The sequence below is a fragment of the Zonotrichia albicollis genome, chromosome 4, assembly GCF_047830755.1.
Source record: "Zonotrichia albicollis isolate bZonAlb1 chromosome 4, bZonAlb1.hap1, whole genome shotgun sequence".
In the NCBI taxonomy this organism is placed as follows: domain Eukaryota; kingdom Metazoa; phylum Chordata; class Aves; order Passeriformes; family Passerellidae; genus Zonotrichia; species Zonotrichia albicollis.
Genome location: NC_133822.1, coordinates 65690784 through 65708281, shown reverse-complemented (window position 1 = coordinate 65708281; position 17498 = coordinate 65690784). Strand labels below are relative to the sequence as shown.

General features: G+C 40.3%; 1 long non-coding RNA gene across 1 annotated transcript in view; it reads right to left on the bottom strand.

Annotated features, from left to right (window-relative positions):
* Nucleotides 1–415: 415 nt before the first annotated feature.
* Nucleotides 416–17498, bottom strand: part of LOC113458588 (uncharacterized) — a 183106-nt gene continuing 166023 nt past the window's right edge. Inside the window, exons 8-9 of the long non-coding RNA XR_012580112.1 lie at nt 2025–2184; nt 416–1315 (exon numbers count right to left, since the gene is read on the bottom strand). This is a non-coding gene — a long non-coding RNA (uncharacterized LOC113458588). The remainder of the gene's footprint in view (nt 1316–2024; nt 2185–17498) is intronic.

Here is a 17498-nt window from a genome sequence, read left to right as displayed (position 1 = left end):
TCATGACTGGTGCTGTAGATATCTTTCTTGTACTGAAATGAAAGCAAACCATTTCCAGGGATTTATAGAACATTTAATTTAACTTTGACTAGAAAAGCAACAGAATCCTGTTTGGAGAGGTAACAAATGGAAAACTTCTTTGCAGCACATTGTGGTTCTGGTAGATATTTCCTTATTTATTTTTGAAAGTAATACAGAAGTGAGTGATAATTGTTGCTGAGATTATTTTGTTTCTGTTTCAGAGAGGTTCAATTTAATAGTTTTCTTTAGGCTTTAAGCAGATTAGAGAAATAGGGACTTCAGTGATACAGCCCAGTGTAATATTTCTTTACTCACACTTGTTTTTAGTCTCAAAAAAAAAAAACCTCATTAAAAATGCCATTTAGACAAAACAGATTTTTAAAAGACTTGCAGCTTTATTTCAGAAGTTTGCTAGACAGTATGGGGGCTGCTCTAAAAGGTCTATTTTGCAACCGAAAAACTGAGTTTACAACTCTAAATGGGAAAGCAAAATCTGCCCCCAAAGTAAGCCCCCTAATGTGGATGTCACAGTTGGAATAAATTGTTCTACTGTTTTCAGTGCTTGTTAATCAATTATTAAATTACTACAGCAAGGCTTGGAGGTGTAAGAAAAGACTATGGGAAAAACATTCTAGCACGTGGAATAGAAATGAGAAAAAATAACAATTTTTCCCACTAGGAAGTATGCAATTAGATGATATTTCACAGTCAAAATATTATGTAAACTGTAAAAAACATAACTACAGAAATCAGTGACAATGGTTATCTGACAGTTGTCACCCTTTGCACGACAACTTTGACATGCTCATTGGAGTCCCTTCCCAAAGGACAGTTGTCAGTCCAGCTGTCAAAACCACAGCTTTCTGACACAGTTCTGTAGAGAGAGGCTGCAGGTCCCAGCCTGAGGACATGAGGGAATCCCAGCACCCTGGGCACATGGAGAGGAGGTTGGGGTGTCCCCATGTGGCACCCTCACAGAGGACAACAGACAGAGCCAGCCCAGCCTCTGGGGATCCTCTCTGCACTATGGAAAGTGCTCTGGCAGGGGAGTCTCCTTTCTCCCTTCTGCTGGAGAGGCTTTTCCTGTCTCGTGAGTTTCTTGCTTTTGTGAGGCGCCAACACCAGTGTTGATCAGGAGCTGGTAATTTGCTATGACAACATCTCATAATCCCTTCCATAAAGCTTTCTGAGGTCATTTCACCATTGTCTTGTGTCCAAGTATGGAGGAAAAAAAGCAGAAAACCACTTCAAACTCCTGTGTTTCTGAGAATGATTTGGAAGAGGTTTTGGAGCACTAAAAGGAAAAAAAAGTCAAAACAAGGTCATATCTGCAAAGGAACTCAAGGCTGAGAAAGTTCTGAATAAACTTGGGTGTAGCTGAGTGTAATTACTATCCTGAATTCCCCCGCTCAGCTGCAGCTAACCCAGTATAGACACCTAAACTCACCAGGGACCCTCCTCTTTGATGTTTAACATTACTATTGTGAGATTTCAGTTCTCTGCAGCCCATCTCAAATTGCCCTGGTATGAGAAGTTCAGCAGCTGGTTCAACACTTGATAAGGTTTCAGAAATAGGCATTTTCCCCTAGGTATCCCTTTAAATTGGAATATCTTCTCAGAACATTCATAGCAAAGACACAGAACAGCGTGCTGCTTGAAAAACACAGTTAAGGATACTTTTTTAGCAGAAAGAAGGTTTTAAAATTCCTTCATAATATGATATAATAGCTTTTTCTAATACTTGGAAAACTGTGCATTTTTGTCTCTAGGCCTTTCTTGGCTAGACTGAGAAAGTTCAATGTCAAGTCTTTCATTTCTTGATTAAGCATCAGACCTCTCCAGATACAGGTTGTTCTGTATATTTTGCTGCATCTTGTTGAGTTGAAAGTGGAATAGCCACAGAAAAAAGAAGACTAACAAAATTAAAAGGAGAGCACAAAGCAGGAGGAAAAATGAGTTTTAATTCCCAGTGGCTGAGGAGGGAAATGAAACTTGATGCACACCTTGAATAATTACTTCTGTCTTGGCTTTGCATGGCGAGTTTTTGGTAGCTGGGTGGCTGCAGGGCTGGTCCTGTGAGAAGCTGCTGGAAGTTTCCTTCATGTCTGATGGAACCAATGCAGCTGGCTCCAAGTGTGTGCCCAGCCTCTCCAAAGAGTTTCTCTGAGGACAACAGAAGGAACAGGAGGGTTCTGCTGGAGGCAGGGGTGCAGGAGAAGGCTGTGCTGATATACGCAGTTATAAATGAATGGCACCACTCAAGAGGTGGGAACGAGTTTGGTAGTACTAAGGATGTGGAGCACAAGGGCTGCAGGAAAGGAAATGGGAACAGAAGGGGAACTAAAGGTCTGAGGAACTGTTCGATAAAGGGTTTGGAGAAGGAAGGTGGCAGATGGGAAAGAAAGGCTGGGTTTCAAAAAGGATTGGGAAGGCCTTATTTATCTGTTTTCAGAGGTTTGGAGATTGCAAGGACTGCCTCTGGAGGAACAGGGTTAGTGAAAATGATGGGAAAATAATTGTCAGAGATGAAGTTAATCTAAGCAAGGAGAAATGGGGAGGAACATGAGTGGTTTTTGTGTGGGAGAAAGGCGATTTGAAACAGCAGAGGCCTTGGGAAAGGACAATGTGGAAGGGGAACCTCAACACAGAAGGCATTTGAAAGAGCTTTTAGGAAGGAAGGACTGGGAAATTTAGGGCTTGGGACAGAAGGGGCTGAGGAGACCACTATGGTGTGAGGGAGAAGTTAGGGTTACCAGTTTGGGGGAATATTATTTTCTGGGCTCTGATGTCAGAGAAGAGGCACACACAGAGAGAATTGCCTCCTTGTCCAAAGAACAGTCCTTCCCTTTTTCTCTGTTTTTATAAATTAAAATAGCCCTATTTTGGACAGAACAATCCAGAGATTTCCTTTAAAGTCAGAATTACATGAATTCTGACTGATCTGTGCAGTAACTGCGCCATATGAAAATTCTCTACATGACAGCCAGTTTAAGAGATTGGAACATAGTGCTTCTAAACTTGTTTCACATAGAAAAAGTACCCAATAAATCCCAGTTTTAAACCAGACACTCTTCCACACAGCGATATACTTCAATTTGATCTTCATTATTTCCTTAACTATCTCTTCTCTGTAGGAAACTGATCCCAAATCCTTCAGTCAGATCCCAGATCCTTCAGTAGATGGCCAGATAATCCCACTCTCAGTATGCTATGAGCACTGAATTTGCATCAGTTCATGTAAGCACACTTTTGTTCTGTTTTTCTTTCTGGATAAGGCAACACTGGTCTCCCTTGAAATCCTGTCTGTAATACATGGTTGTTTACAAACCACTTAATAACAGAAGTCACAGCACATATTTGTGTTGGCTGATAATCCTTTGTCAATGATGGATGAAGATCAGGTGTCATTTCTGATTCTTTTGGATGTGTCAGCTGCCTCCAGTACTGTTGACCATGAACTGACCTGCACTCTGGCAGTCTGGAAGCAAGGACAAACAGGATGAGTTGTGGAGCTCAGAGTTATGTGCAGCTCTGAGTCCTGAAGCATATTGGCAGTGGGCTGAGGGACCATTATTAACATCTCTCCTGTGTTCAAAGAAATTCAGATGATTCTTCATTTCACAGCATTTTTATTAATATGTTTTACCTACTAACATTTTGATAATACAGCTTTGGCACTTATATAAGTCTCTGCTTGGTAGTCACATAAATTTTTTAAAAATCCTGCAAGCTCCTACAAAATATTTTCTACAAATATTTCCCCCCACAGTCTTTTGCCTTTAGCTCATACTTCCTTCGACAGCCTCAAAAATAGATGAAAAAAGTTTCCACACAGCAAGCTCTGAAATGCCACCCACCTCCCCCTCAACAAGCAGCCAGACCAGTCTCTGTTGGACCTGGGGGTACAGTATAGGTTTTATTGCCTCCAAAGATAGAGGCAATTCTGATAGATGCTCTTCTTGATCTTTTTGGCCCCACTGCCCTATCTCCACCTCTCAGTGAGATGTTGCAGCACACTAATTTCTTCAATTTAGTCAGAATTTTGGTTATATTCCGCTCCAGGGGGTCTCTTCCATACCATGTATCCAATTTAAATGATGGCGGAGGAGAGAAGGATTCCCTGTGCTTTTCTGCCTCCACTTCTCTATTCGCTGTGTGGCAGCTAAAGTTGCCTCTAAGTTGCAGACCAAAAATCAACAGTCTGAAGTTCACCTGGAAACAGCTGAAAACTGCTCAAATATGGGTTCAAGCATTGCCTATGTGCACAGCTCCTCTTGGGAAATCTGCATGAACCATTGGACAGAGCCACCAGGTGATCCCAGCATCAAGGGACACCTGGAGAATTTGGCATCCAAAGGAGGAAAAAGCATGTACAACACTGATAACCCAGTCTGAAGGGAACCAGCTTCTTGATGCAATTCCTGTGGCAAGGCATAGTATGCCATGTTAGGTCAGTCATGGGAGGAGCCCATGTTTAAACTACTTGTCAGGTGTAAATATGAGATAAATAGACACAAACCTCCCTGCCTTGCAGTTACTGGCCTCCCAGATGCAATTAGTCAGACAGGCAGGTAATTAGGTGGGGAGATAATGATTAATAGCAAAATCAGATCAGGGCACCCCAGGCATTCTGGGTAAGCATTATGAGGACAGGAGATTTTGTGTTTTACAAAGGGGTGCAGTAGAGGGATTTTCCTTTTCTTTTAAAGATTCAGGGACATGTCAGCATAGCTCTATGGCCTGTGAAATCCTACTACAGTAAGAGACAGTTAAATCCATGCCCTCTACTAAGAGAAATAAGACATCAGCTCATGGCTTCCATACATTATGTTAATTTCTCTAGTTATTTCCTGAAGAGGGAAAAAATAACGTGGTAGATTACACAATCCTGACATTTGTCCACTTGCTGCTGCTTTTTTTGGCTTCTCTTTAGCTAGTAAGACGTGAGCATTGGGAAGCAAATGGATTTCCCTGAGGACCCTGAACTAGTGCCCTGCCACAGCCAACAGCTTCAGCCACTTGGAAAAAGTGCAATGTTGTGTCTTCCAAAAGCTGTTCCCAGGGCTTCATAATATTTGGTGATTAGACCAGGGTTGTTTACTGTGGGGTGGCAGCTATGCTCAGTCCAGACTTGTTGCTTTATTATGCACTGGCTCAATGTTTGTACAACACTTTGCATATAGTGATAAAGCCAGTAAAACATAGGCCATGGTGTAGCTCTATTTAGTAAACGATGAAAGTCTGTTTTGCTCTTTCCAGAATGCTGAACATAAATGAATTTCAACTGCCTTGAAATTTTATAAGAAATAAAATTACTATGTGTTCATTGATTACTGTTAGATTGGGCTATTATCCGACCTCAAATCTGCCCAATTATGTTATAATACTCCCCCTCAGCCTTTGTTCATGACCATCCCCAGCTGCTAGTCAGCACCTCTATGTTTTTTCTGAAAGACATCCACCCAAGGTGCCAGAGGCAAGTGCAGGAGACAGACACAGCTGCAGGATTGTTTTACCATCAGTGCTCTATTTTTCAGTTGTAAAGTGTTTCCAAAGTTTGTTTTCCTTAGTGAAATGAAAACATCAAAAAGAGTTAATCTGTTGGTGTAACTTTTTGTTTAACTTTTACTTAAAATTTCAGTTTTAAGTCTTCAGTTGACTGGGTTCCTTCGGTTTAGTTTTGTTTTTCATTACTCTATAATCCTCTGTGGCTTGAGACAACAGGACTTGAGTTTCATTTATGTAGACAAGTTATACAAGGAACATTACCACAGCAACTAAAATCCTGATTTATAAGACAAAACATAGCTCCCTCCTCTATTCAAACAGGATTTACAGGTATTTTGCTAATCATACATCCACAGTTGCTTTGATTTTCAAATGAAGTGCTGCCTATATTAATTGTACTGTCACCTTGACTGATGCAAATTCAACTAGCTGTTTTATGCCATTTGAAGTGTTGGCTTTTCAATTTCAGATTTTCTCATCTTCCTATGCCCTGAGCCCAAATAGTGCCCTAGAAATGATTATATTACATTTAATATTTCCTGAAAACCACTCAGTGTGGCAGGGTCAGTATGACTGTCCCTTTGAGTTTCTTCTCTAACAGCCAGGTAGTACTCTTTCCCCAAGAAAGGATTTGGTCAATCAGAATATAATGATCTCCTTATGGGAAGTGTTTTAATTACCTTTTCCTGGTTTTTTATGTCTGATGTATGGAATTCCATGTTACTATGCAACCATGCAAGAAAAAAACCCCCTCCAAAACTCAAGGCAAGCCTGGTATGAAAGGTTGAATCCCTGCTCAGATTCAGATTTTCTGTCATGCAGGTCATTCCACATGGTCTCTTGTCTTAGGTCTTGAGCTGCAAAACAGGGAGTAATACCCTCCTCCCTGGCAGACCTTTGTCAGGCTATGAAATGTTCAAGTACCCTTCCCTAGTGGAACTGTGGCAAGGGCAGGAGTGATATCATTTCCTGTGCAGGGAGCTGCAGATTTCCCTATCACAGCAGAAAAATTAGCCCACAGTGTCTTGATTAAGCTGTGTGCAGATCCAGGAGGTGTTGGACGGTCTGGGTGGTGTTTCTTGTTGAAGCAGTTGCCATCTCCTCCAGGGACTGGCTGGTGAGCAGACTGCTGTAGCAGTAGCAGCAATATGTCCTGAAGATTGAAACTCCCCTAGGGACATTAAAAAATACTCTTGTCTCAAAAGTACCAAATAAATTTTCAGATAAAGATTGCATTTTTTGCCTCATTTATGTGCAACCTGCCCTCGCTCCTATTTCTGACCCAGAAGGTCACAAAGACCCTGCCTTATTCACTGAAATGTGAAATTCTAAGGCCTTCTGGATGGAACCTTTACAAAAATTCCTTCTAGTTTGAGGTAGTTCACATTTAAGAAAATTTACTCTGTAAAGAAAACTACTCTGTAAAGTTTGAGGGAAAAAATACCTCAGTTGCAAATATATGCAGTTGAAACACAAGCAGAACACAGCTGATGGCAAACACATGATATAATTCCAGTTAGTTTGTGAGGCTGCTTCAGGTGAGAGCATGCAGGATAGCTAAGAGCAGGTAGAATGGGCTTGTGGCCTGTCCTTCAGCTCATAGAAAATTGCATTTTCTATATCTTTGGGAGAACAAGAGACTGTGTCACCCATAATCTCCCTTACCACTACAAGAACACCTGTTGCATCTTGACTGATGGTTCAAATGTAAGCATGAACTTCATCAGGTCCAGACTTATCTCAGGCAGGATGATGAGCACAAGCTCAGCAGCAGTGAAGGGAGAGCCAGGCACCCCCAGAGCTGCAGGGTACAGGGTCAGGGCGCTGTGTCCCTCCAGCCTGGGTCACTGCCCACCTGCCCTGGCGCCATGCAGCAGTGAAAGCCTGATTCCTGGAACACGAGTCCTGGGCACGCTGTCATGTGGAGAGAGGGCTCTTCTGCTCTTTGTGCTGAGTGCTCATCTGTAGTCTGATTGCTGGTGGCCAGTGCAGTCAAAGTTTCTTTCTGGTATCAGAATAGTAACACAGGTTGATGAAACTGGGGTGAACATTTTCTGTGGATCAGCTACACTGCCTTTGAAAATAGAGGCTGGACCTGTCTTCAAAACTTGTGGAAAGGAGAACAACTTTTTAAGAGTAAAGCTTTTTAAAAGGGACTCAGACTGGCTTTTATTTTCTTTTATTTTATTTTCTTTTATTTTCTTTTTTTTCTGATTGAGCATTTGCAATCCCTGCTTGGTCTTCCTATAGCTGAAACAAAATAGAAACAGCAATACAGAGCCTAATAAATTCAATTGAAGGTATACTTTGGTTTCATCAGCTATGGAAAATAACTGTAAAAAAAAAGACCGAGGTGACTATCAAGGTTAAGAGTATCATAATATAATGCAAATAGTTTTTGTTTGCTTGTTCATTGGTCGTTAACTAACACATCTTTAATCCTCTGTGTGCTGATAATTTTGACTGTGGTCACGTGAATTCACTAACAACACTGGCCTTAGTTAGAGAACCTTCTGATGTCCAGCAAAGTGGCATTTCCAAGAACAGATGAGCGTCTCTGCTAATTTACTGTCAGCCTACCTGGAAGAGGCCAGCCACAGATTAAACACACACTGAGGACTAATCAATAAAGAGCCATATCTTTGATCTATTTGGTGCTGTTTCTGACTACAAAAAGTAATGCTCCTAATGAAACATGGCTCTCTTGCTTTCTCAGTGTAAAATATTGTATTTCAAATGGTTGCTTATTTAAACCCTTATGAAAAAGTAACAAGAAGTGGTTTTTGTTTGCTTGTTTCAAACAGTGCAATAGCAGCTGGCTCATGCTGGTGTTAACTGGTCTAAGGTTCTGTTTAGAGGTTTTTACATGTGACTCAGAAGTCATGTTTTGATCTTTGTCAATAGCAAATGGGAGGATTTCCTAAAGATACAATTTACATCTATTTTGTAATGTTAAATAGGTCAAGTGTAGTGCCCCAATGTCACAAGATACAATTGCTGAATTCTCCAGGGATGAATCCTGGCTTATCTGATGCAAGAGCTGGGACCAGCACTGGGCATCTGTGTGCTGTCAGTCTGCTTTGACCTTGCCTCACAGATGTGTATTTTATTTTCTTGCGGTGCAATCTAACCTGTCTGCTCACTAGCACTGAGCACCTGCTGCTCTTAGCTGTCTAAATGATTTTTAAAAATCACAAGGGACTACCCCCACTGAATCATCACTCCAAGTGCTGCCTCCCTGGCAAGTATCTCACTTGCCTCTTCATAGTCCTTTGCAAATAGTTGAAATAAATGAATCCTTCACTGGCTTTAAGCTATTTACTGTAAAGGATGTTAAGATGTCCTATTGTTTCCCAGACAATGTCCACCACAGCAAGCTGAAATGACACTGAATTCAAGTGTGGGTGTGGAAATTCACTCTTCCTTGTCAGGTATAGTTTTATTTTGTGTTGACAGACTTTATAGATTTGCTAATCCCTTCCTTCTGGTGTTCCTACTGTCTGGGATTGGCTCAACTGTTTTCCAATAAAAACAAAAACTATAAGGCTCCTGTCAATGCCTTTCTATACTTCTCTCTGCTTTCCCCTCCTGTCCAGCACATGCTGTAGATGTGAAGAGATGTGAAGAGTTTCTACAGATGGTTTATGGAAGTTATGGCTGTACCAATCTTTCTTATACCCTCCAGATCTATTTTCTGTCTCACCTACATCATAGCCCTGGCTGGAGAATACCAGAACTCCTTGTTGGCTTGTGTGTCCACCAAGGAAAAGTCAGCCATGTGTAGGGGCAGGAGGAAAAAAGGGACAGACAGAAGCTAATTCCCTCTTTAACTCCTGCCAATATATTTTTCCCAGTGACTCTTACCTGGTGCTGGAGGAGTTCTCATGAAACATAGAGAAGGTATTTTCCCCTCTAGTCTCTCTCAGAGTGTAGATAACCATGCTTTAGCAAGAAGGATATGGAGCAGTTTTGGTCTCTCAAGTGTGCTTGCCGGCACACCCTGACTCACCCTTAGTGAGTCATGGAAGGAACACAAGCCAAGTTGATGGGGCTTCAGGGACTGCTCTGGGGAGCACAGGGATGCAGAAGCAAGATCTTCAGGTTGATCAATCAGCTGGAAGAGAAGCTGACTTCTCAGCAGCTGAGATGCTAATTAAAATGCTCATTTGACTTATAGAACTCAACTCAGGCTATGATCTACATACCGCTATGAGGTTTTAATTGGAACTTCACTTTGCAAGCTGGGACTGAGTCGTGTGGAGCCCAGGCAGTTCTTCCAGCCTTTCTTAGAGGAGGCCACCATTCTAGAATTGCTCATCAATTCACAAAATATTGAACACTAGACATTCATCTTTTAGTGCATGTATTCTTTTTGCCTCTTTATGAGTTGTTATATTTTTATCCTACTCATCATCAGTTCTTTTCTTATGAAGGAAAATTAAATAAATTAAAGGGAGGGACAGAAGAGTGGGATAGTGGCAGCAGTTAGCAGAGCAGAGTGATTAATAAACACTAAATTATTTATGGCAAAACTGCAAAATGGTGAGTGAGGTAGCAACAAGATTTTTGGTACACAAAAACACGGTGACTGTGCTTTACAGTGTAACAAGGCATTATTGTGCTATTACAGAACTTGGGCAACTGTTTGGTCCCCAGACCAAAACACTCCTGGGCATCCACAGGAGCAGCTTCTGGGCACAGATCCATGGGAACTTTGTGTTCTGATTTGAATGTCATAACTGATTTTAGGTTTTTCTGGGGTCATCTGGTACTCATGAGTAAGCCTTACAAAACTTAGTCACTGCAAATCTGTCAAAATAGAGTTGATCTCAGCCTTTCACCAGCAGGGACAAATCTTACACCAATCCCTTTCTAATTAGTAAATGTACCCTTTAGTACCCTTTAAATTTTCCTCTCGTATTTCTATTGACAAAATTTCGTTCATTTCATAATCGTCAATGCTGGCAAATCAGGTGCCCAAAACCACTAGGAACTTACAGATGCTCTTATGTTAAAAAGAAAAAAGATGGGAAATTCTATTCTTCTGAATTAATCTGAGTAATAAGAAATCAAAGGAGTATCTATTAAAAAATATACAATATTTTTCACTGGATCTCTGGTGGTCAACAAATAAAGATAAAACTGACATATTTATTTGTACAAAGCTGATCATACTCTTTCATATGCTTACAAAGTTAGATGTAATAAAAGGGGCCCAGGTTGTTAAGTATTTGTACTGAAAAAAGAGTTTTACATTTAAATCAGGAAGAAAACCTGCAAGACACAGAGAAGAGTTCAGTAAGGTGACAAGTGTGTCCTTCTACTGGAACATTCCTAAGGAATGACAGCAAATACCTTGGGCCCCAGGTATTTACAGTGCTGAAAAGATCAAATTGAGCATCAATTGTACTGTAACACTATCCTTTTCCTGTGAATGTAACTGGTATTTTTGCAGTTATGAAAACTCCTGATATCCATTCTTATTTTGTAAATAATACATATTCCCAAAATGAATACTTTTCATTTTTGGTTTGTGTCAGTCACAACTCTGAGTTCTACTTATCTCCAAATTGATCCAATAGGTGCTTGAAGGCTGGAGACATTTTAATTCTGACAAGTTTAAAGGATGTCTGTATTTAAATAATTTTCCTAGCAAATAGTTGCTGGGAAATGAACCTCCATCAAAAGCAGAACAATAATCTGCTTGCCCTTTATGATGTGGACCTTACATTTAGCTCCTTGTATTTGAAAGAATGGCATCACAGTAAACAATAATTTATATAAGTCATTACTTGATGTATGTTATTGGTTACAGAAGCAAAAAAGAAAGAAGAATATGTAAGGAAAGCTGTTAATACCTTTTATTCACTGTTTTCCAGTTTCATTGTTTTGATGTTATAGCTCTTTTCCTTTGGTTGTCGACCTTATAAATACCTGATACAAATACTTATTCTTTATGGTAGATACTGTTTATATCCTACAGACTGTCACATGCTTTTATAAGCCAGCACTTCAGACCAAATAGAAGAATCTCTGAGCTTTTAAAATAATTATTTAATAAGACTAGGCAGACCTTTCATAGCTACATTGAGATGTTTTTTCCAGTCAGGCAATACTTCTTGCTGTTAATATGTTCTATTATTTGCCTATGAACAGTCATTAAACCATAGAAGGAAAGAGACCAAAAGGACACCTCAAATTTGCCTTCATCTCTGACTCAAGTACTGAGGGAATCAGAACACAAGTGTGTACGAGACCACTCTCCTGCTGAATGAACTCTTATCCTGGGTACCAATTATTTCTCTTGGGTAGAAAATAAACCCTCAAAAGGTTATATTGAAATCATGTTGTCCTGTTAGGATCTTCAACAAAGTCAATGCTCTTTCACTCGAAGATATGTCAAAGCTGTCAAGGGGTCTAAGGTGTCAGTATTGATTCCTGCATGAAGTTCTGGTTCTACTGAGATCAACAGAAAAAACCCTATTGGTCTCAATGAGACCAATATTCCATTGCTTATCTTTCCTTATTAATAACAAGAGTAAATTTCAGACAGTCTCATTAAAATAACCTGATATTATATTACATAGAAGGGTTCTTTTACCAGTCATAATAAATAATGGGAATACAAGAGCAACAGAAAAGGCAGAAGTAATATGAATGTGAACAGGGATAGGAGCTGAGATTGCAAATATTAAGAGGTTATTAGTCCTTTTCATCCTTAGAGATATTAATGATCCCTGGCTTTAGTTCTCAAAGAACCCATTTTCTATCCTTGCATTCTTTTCCAGAATTAAGTTCAAATTTCCATGGGAAATATAAAAGGGATCAAGACTTATCTATATAACAAGTTATAAGGCCTTCATTCACCAATAACAGTTTCCTCTTTTGCTCTCAGATATTCACACAACATCTGAATGCCTTGAAAATGTTAATGAATTTATGCTATAACCTCCTGGAGAATTAGAGGAGAAATATTATCTCTATTTTACAGCTGGCGAATGGAGTCAGAGAGACTTTGTGATGTGCCTGACATCTCTCACTGGATTTTTCAAACTCTCTATTTAAACCACAACACTTTCTTAGCTTCTGATTATCTTTGCTTTGGGGATTCTAGCTTATTTAAATTCTGTTCTTGAACACTTTTCTCTAGGCCAAGTCCATGCAAAACTGACTCTTAACCTCAACAAATATCTGGAAAACCTCTTGTCCAGAAGAAAGTCAGAGTTTTTCCTGGCTGCTGTAACTTGTGAGGCAACAAAAAGAGAGCCAAAACCAGACTCTGAAGGATCTCAAAACTTCTTTGAAAACATAATAATAAATGTATACAGACTCAGATGTAACAGATTTCCTCAACTCAATTTTGCCTGCAGTAGAGTTTCTAGTAGTTCTTCAAACTGGAGTTATTTTGTTTGCACCATTGAAGTTATTGGTATTTTGCCACTCTTTCTTTATTTTTTTTTTTTTAAGCTCTCTCCTTAATTAACTATGAGGGGATTTTGGACTACTTTTATGTATAGTTTTCATTTTATGAGGACTGGATTGCATTGTCATGATGCCTTTCACTTCACAATGAAAGTCTACACGCCTCATAAATCTGTCTTGATTTAAAACTTAAGGATGATGCAGGTGGATGTTTTGTCTGCATTCTGCTTTGTAAGGAGGACAGGAACAGCCAGGTTTGCTGTGCTGCTGCAAGGAGTAAGCTCCATTATGTGGTACCCCAGGCTGCTGTAGTAAGACTGCTCCTAGCTCTTTTCCCAAGGGTTATCTAAGTGTGCTGTACTTACATACACTTACACATAACTATCATTTAGTACCTGTTTTATTTCTTTTCTAATTAACTGTATCAAGCTAAGTTGTTGTGTTTTTTTGTTTTTTTTTTTTTTTTTTAACTAGAAATTTAATCTTTCCCTTGGATCTACTTTGCACAAACCTAGAATTCAGTTATGCCTTATGTAGGTGTTTATACAAAGGTAGTTTATTCTTTATGACAGAACACACTTAGGTGTTTTGAGACCTCTATTATACAGAAAGCTGCATCCTAAAAGAACCAGCACACCTTCTCCCTGAGTACATTGAAAGCCAGGATGCTCATCAAGTGTTCCCCAGGCCTGACAAGGTGACAGAGGAAGTAAAATGAAGCAAGAGGAATGAACTTATCATAAAGTTTCTTCATTCAGGAAGGATCAATACACACTGCTGTGGACTCCTTCCCACCACTCTTGTCTTGGAGAGCTATTGAGTGGAAACTGGATTCTGCCTTAGGGAAGAGGACTGAAGAAAAAACCATGGGGCAGAAGTCTTCTTCCCATAAAGTTGCTGCTGTAAAAAATATCTGGCTTTGATTTTCTTTTTACTTATACCCATTTCACATTATGGAATTATTATTGACATTGAATCTGTTACTGATTTCCACAGGAATAAGGAAAGTTTGATTATATTTTAACATGAAACAGTCTATCAGTGATAAGACTGAAGGACAGAGTGAACTCATTCTGTGGTTTTCCTTTTTGATTCAATATAAAGAATCTTGGACATCTCGAAACTGGAAAATTCTGGACATCACCAGTGTTGACTGGTGCAATGCAATGTCTGCCTTTCAGCAACCTGGACTGTCTTCAAACTGCCCTGCTTTGAGAAGGTGTTTGGATCAAAAGGTTTCCAGGTACAATTCTAAACTGAATTGTTTGAGTTTCTGTCCCTGCTCACTGTAAAGTTATAACTATGCAGAGCCATGTCTGTGACATTCCACATGCCCAAGTTTCCCAGTGCTTCCAATTCGAGAGCTGAGTGCAGCATCAGTTTCCAGGTCAGGCTCTGCACTAGACTTGCTCTCCACCTGAGTTAGTGCACCCTGAACAACACGGTACCAACGCTGTCACCTTCATTTGCTTCCAGCAGCAGCTCTCACTCTAACACCAAATCCTTGAAGTCTAATACAAACCATAACCATGGAGTCAGAAATTCCTGAAGGTACCCACAAGGATCAAAATCCAACTCCTGTTAATAAATTAATAAACCAAAGCTCACCTGTAGTAACTAAGTCTGGAGGCCATTGGTTCACTGCACCTTGTTTTCCTATGGACTCCTTGTTCTGGGAAGGGACATGAGGTCTGCCCATCCTTCATGAAGCCAAGTAAAGCTCTGGACAGATTATTAGTTCAGACAGGTTATCGTTTGAAAACCATAACACTAATAGCAGACCCAAGACAGCTGAAGAAGCAGCGCAGCTGTTTTCATGGTGCTGAATCAGCCAATGCCCACAGTACAGTTAATCTGCCCAAGGAGGTGCCTGTACATCACAAAGGAGTGGAGGTTTCATGTGCATGCTGTTCACTGACATTTGCAAGATTTGCAACTCCACTCGCAGTCACTGAATGAAAATGAAGCAATTTGGTTTAATAATGCAGATGTCAAAATATTAAACATTCAGGACAATTATATTGGGAAACTGTCATCATCAATTTTATTTATTTTTCTAATTTTGGAATTGTTTGAATGGTATATTTCCCATTGTGGTGAAAGATGATAAACAGAGGAACTGAGCTGAAGCTAAATCACTCATAAATCCATCTTTCAGTAAGGTGACATGTCATTAATTCAGGCACTGGAACAAGTAAGATCATTAAATATTATGACACACTTCATCCAATTCCTCTACAAAATAATTTTCTTAATGTTGTTTTTGTAAAGGAAATTAGTACCAGTCAATTAAACATGGACATGCACAATTCTAATTATGTCTTTTGCCAATATCATAAAAACAGTATGTTTGGTGCCTTAGCTAGTGTGTATCCAAAATGTGTCAGAAATATTTGGACTCACTTTTATAAGAATAACCCATTTTCCAACATAAGAATAACCCATGGCCTATTTCTGTCATTTATGACTCAGGGGGCTTATTGCCCTAGAAGAGATGAAGAAGCCTGGGTAATACAGGGTGAAAGGTGGGCAGGTGAGCCAGAGGAGGGAAACGACACCACTCCACTGAGGGCTGGACCTGGCTGCAAACACTTCAGGTTCTCCTGCAAGGCTGTGAGATCATCATGATGAGACTGCTTGGGAATTGGCACTGATCTGAAATTATTTTGATCTGATGCTAATGAAGATTTGCAGAGCAATTCAAGCTATCATTGCTTTAATCACATATAGAATCCTGTCAGGTTCTTGAGCTTGGTGGAGAGTAGAATTAGGGAGCAAATAATTGAGAATGTAAGAGGAAAGAGATAATGCTACAGAATTCTTTACATAAAATGTAGTGTCCTTTTCCAGAAATAATGTTAGAGTCATATTTCTATGATTAGTATTTAAGATGTTGATAAGTTCTAATAATGTTATTACTCAGCCTGAAGAGAAGACCTGTTTTTCTTTGACCTGTAGATAGCTCAGATATTTCTAATGAGTATTGTGCTTTGTTACATTATTATTACTTGAGAAGTGTGTGAACATATCTATTTATTCATTTATCTACTTGGTCAGCTTATTAACTGCTCTACATAATTTCTCCCTTACTGCTTGAGAAATCATGGGAGCTGTCCTAAATCAAATAAAATTTTTAACTGAGCGATTTTTCATGTGCTTTAGTGAGGATTTATGGGATCCATCTAGGTGAAAATGAACTCTTTCTGTAACTGTTGAAGTCTCATGCCAGAGTTTTGGCATACTTGAAAACGAACTTTTTCTGTAACTATTGAAGTCCCAGGCCAGAGTTCTGGCATACTTACACTGCCTAGGATAACACCCAGAAGCCTTTCATGGGATAGGACAGGCCAAAGACCATTCCCTTCATGGGTGAGGCCATGCAGTTTAGGGTGCTAAGGGTTCCTGGCTGTGCACCATGCCCTGGGCTGCCCTGTTTCCCCCCAGCCTGGTGACCAGGAGCTCCCAGAGCATGCCAGGCAGGGCACTGACTCACAGCCACGCCGCTGAGGCACAAGGTCAGATTGGAAGCTGCAAAGGTAGAACAGTAAGGTTCAGCCGCACTTGAAGGTGAGTCAGGCAGGAGATATTTGCAATAAAAAAGAGCAAATGGACTTGATTATGATCAATCTTAGATGTTTCTGAATCATTTGGCCACTCTCCTGCACCCGCTCAATACTGGATTGGAATACTTATGATGGCCATGGGATGGGATTGCATGAGCAAACAAACCTTGTTCCAGGCACAATGGTACAACCTCTTTCTATGGACAACTCCCACAAACTAAAAAGAGAGCTAGGAAAAGTCCTTATCTCCTGAAAATGTTTTTAACCTCAGGATCAGGTACTCTGATCCTGATCTCTGCTGTTGTAAAATCACTGAATGGTTTAGGTTGGAAGGGACCTTAGAAATCATCTAGTTCCAGCTCCCCTTCCATGAGCAATAACATGCTACACTAGCTCAGGTGCTCAGAGCCCCATCCAGCTTGGCTCTTAATACCTCCAGGGGGGGAGTCCACACTGTCTCAGGACAACCCAGTCCAGTGTCTCACCACTCTTACAGTAGAGAATTTCTTCCTAATTTTGGATGTAAACCTACCTTCCTTCATTTTGAGTCCATTTCTCCTTGTCCTATCACTACATGACCCTCCTAGATCCCACAAGTCTCTCCCCAATTTCCCAGCAAGCTCCCTTTAGGTCTGGAAGGAGGTACTTCTATGACAAATTGACCCTTGGAAGAGGGTTTACCTGCACTTTATTCAAGCCTTTGAAGCTGTGTCCCAAAGCATTCTCCTGGAGAAACTAACTGATGATGACTTGGAGAGGTGCATGGTTTCTTTGGTGAAAAAATGGTGTGGCCAGCAGGACCAGGGCAGTTATTGTCCCTTGGTACTCAGCACTGTTAAGGCCACACCTCAAACCCTGTGTTCAGTTCTGTCTCCTCCCTACAAGACATTAGGGTGCTGAGTGTGTCCAGAGAAGGGCAACGGGGCTGATGCAGGGTCTGGAGCACAAATCCTATGAGGAGCAGCTGAGGGAGCTGGGGGTGCT